Source organism: Passer montanus, unplaced genomic scaffold (assembly GCF_014805655.1).
Source record: "Passer montanus isolate IOZ18808 unplaced genomic scaffold, ASM1480565v1 scaffold53, whole genome shotgun sequence".
Lineage (NCBI taxonomy): Eukaryota > Metazoa > Chordata > Aves > Passeriformes > Passeridae > Passer > Passer montanus.
Genome location: NW_024370263.1, coordinates 48,220 through 51,653, shown reverse-complemented (window position 1 = coordinate 51,653; position 3,434 = coordinate 48,220).

The following is a 3,434-nucleotide window of genomic DNA, read 5'->3' as shown; positions in this document are numbered from 1 at the left end:
TGGGCAAAGCTTGGCTGGACTCCAGTTCTGCTCCTGGTGTGAGAAGGACCAAATTCTACACCCAGGGACAGGAGAGCCCTGTCTGAGCCTGCTGCTCTAGCCAGCTGTGCTCCTCCAGGAAACGCTCTTCCCACGGACTGGACGTACAGGAAAGGAGCCAGACTTTGGGACAAAGCAAAGCCAAGCCCCAGTTCACTATTCCATCTTTTCTGGAGCCTCCTGTGACACCTCTGTCTTCCCCCATGTCTAGTTTGAAGTTTAAGCAGCACCTGCTGGTGAAAACAAAGGCTATGGAAGTGCTGAGCCATCCTCCTGGAAGAACAGGTTTCATCATTGCTCTGAGCTCTGGGTAAGTTGTTCTACAATGGAATAAGCTGGGCTATCACTGTTTGGAGTAATTTTGTCAAGGTGAGGGCTGGCTCATCCCCTGCTCTTTGTGCTGAAGGCTGAGACTGACCCAACTGATCTCCACGAGCTTGGGAACTTTCAGTGGCTAAACTTCGGAATTGCAAATTAATCCATTGAGAGAATTAGTTAAGACTGTATCTTCCCACTATGGAAAAATGGTTATTTTGTATAGTAGAAGCCCCAGTGTTACTCTTCATGTTAATTGATTTTTGAGAAGAGGTAAAAGAAAACAGGGAATAAAACTGGAATGCCCTGAGTTGAGGAACACGTTCCACCACATACCATCTCAGGTAATTATGCACAAGGAAGTGTCACTCGTGTGTGATATCTGTAAGTGGAACAGTGTCTGTTTGAAATGGTGCTGCTGTCAGGGACAACACGGGAACTTCCCTAGTTTGGTACTGGGAAGGGAAGGATTAGGCTGTAATGATTTCCTTTCTCTGTGATAACTGAATGCAATATAAAGTCAAGTACCTGGCAAAGGGTACTTGAAAAGAAATTTTACCTTTTTTTCAGTTTAAAGCCAAAATGGACTTGGCAGTGCAGGGCCGTGGTCAAAATGTGTGACCAGTACCAATTCCAAAATGCAAGAACCAGCTACTCAACTTCAGAACATTGCCGCAAAACAGGTAATTTAATTACATTACATAACTTTTAGTAAACCTAAAGGAGGGGAGGTTTAGATTAGATGGGAGGAGGAAATTGCTTATGGTGAGGATGGGGAGGCCCTGGGACAGGGTGCCCAGAGAAGCTGTGGCTGCCCCATCCCTGGAAGTGTCCAAGGCCAGGTTGGATGGGGCTGAGAGCAGCCTGGGACAGTGGAAGATGTCCCTGCCCATGGCAGAGGGTGGCACTGGATGGGCTTTAGGGCCCCTCCCGACCCAGGCCATTCTAGGATTTCACAATTTTTAATGTATAAAGTATTTAACATTCATAAGAATACAGGAAGGTGGCCAAAGCAGCACAGCACGAGTATGTTAACATTTCTCCTCACGAAAATGGACCTGAATCATCTGTTAGACCCCACATTTTCCTGACAAAATAAAGCATAATAAGCCACCACTATTTGAAAGATCCAGATAAGAGGAATGGTGCTGACTGGAAACACCATTTGGGGGCTAGGCAGCATATGGAAGGAACAGGAATTCTGCAGAGCCCAATCCTGCACAGTATTTATCTGGATAAGCAATAACACAATTCGCAGTTCCAAAATATTTTCTATAATAAGAAAATAATATTTTTTTCATGGTAATAGATGTTTTTATTCCAGAAACAGGATGGATACTTCATCAAATGGTTTGTTGTCCCTGGGCCCCCTGTAGCGAGAGGATGGGTGCGTGGTGCTGCAGTGCAGTTACAAAAGCTGTACTATTTTAATGCGGAAGGATGTGGTTTGGGGTTGGTTAATACACATTGCTTGACATATTTACAAGTGTCAGATTGTGTTCTCTGTTTATAAGACTTGTGCCAAAAGGAAGGGGAGTAACATGGGCCAAAGTACTTCCCTGATTGCGGGTGCCAGGACGTAACAAGCAGTTTCAAGGCTGTGACACTTGGACTGAATAAATTGCAATTGTAACTGAACGCGAATAATTTGTATTTGAAAACATTTTTCCTCACAGTACAGGCCCAGTCTTTGCAAGACAGAATTCCTGCTCGATGTGGCAGGGAAGAGATTGAATGGATGATGGATTTGTCAGAGGAAACACACACAGAGTAAGAACTCTGAGCTGCGTGGAAATTTTCTTTTGGCTTAAATTCTGTCTCTTACTCTGTGTACGTAATTCAGGTAAATGTGATGCCTGTTTGTGGGAGAGATTTGTTACTCTGAGGTAAATCCAAACAAACGCCAGTCAGCCATTGCAAGAGATGCTAATCTTAATTTATTGCCAAGAAAAGTAAATTGAAAAAAAGACGCTTAAATGAGATTAAAATCATGATAAGGAAAGCTGCCATTGAGCACAGAGTAAGAACTTTTTCCACTGAATCACATCATTGAAAACGTGCAGCATTTCTGTACTAAAGTTTAAGCTGAAATGCTCAATATCTTCACCTGTTAAGCACCATATTTGCTTTCTACCATCTGTGGAACTCTCCAGCCAGGAAGAAACTCAGGCAGGTGAGCCTAAATCTGCTCCCACTGGTTCAAATCAACGGGTCATTACAAACAGTACAAACGTTATTTGTGATTAATTATCTCTTTTAAACCCAGTATCTTTTTCTTGCATGGTGCTGACTTCAGTTGGAATCCGTGATCCTTGTGGGCCCCTTGCAACTCAGAATAATCTGTGTCTCTTCTCCAGACCGTGATTATTTTGGGAATGAATTTCATTTGTTTATCTAACTCAGGTGTTTTTGAACTCCCTTTATAAATAACTGACATCACCCAATGTCTTCAAAGCTGTTTCAGGGGAGCGCGGGGTGGCCCCAGGGCTGTGAAGGGGAGCTCGGCGTGCTCTGATGCGGCAGCGACCACAGATGAGTTTTGAGGCCTTTTTAAAATTGCATTGAGCGCTCTCAGGTGCTGGGGAAACCCTCCCGGAGTGGCCGGGATCGTGATTCTGGCATCCCGAGCGGCTTCCCTCGCAGGGTCCCCGTGCCACGGGACATCCCGAGGCGCCAGGCACCCACCGGGATGGTCCCTGCCAGGGCCACCCCAAAGCCCCATCCCGGGCCTTCTGAGGGCACCTGGAGCTCCGGCAGCCTCGAAGAAAAAGAAAACCTTTCCCAAATGTCTGGGCAGCACTTTTGTTCTTTTTGCTTTTCCTTGATGGGTAACAAGAGAATTCTGTGTGGTTCAGGGAGAGAAAATGGTAACTTTCCTTATCCCGTTCTTTATTTATTTAGTTAAAAAAAAAAAAAAAAAAAGCCCCTTTGGTAAACTTGTAACATCACAAAGTAAAGCTCTTTCACCTTTCCCAGTGAGACACCGGCTATCTTATGTCCCGCGGTACTTGGTGGCTTTCAGGTGGCCCCCGGGCAGCCCGAGCCCCTCGAGGGGCAGAGCCCGGCCCGGCCCGGCCCCC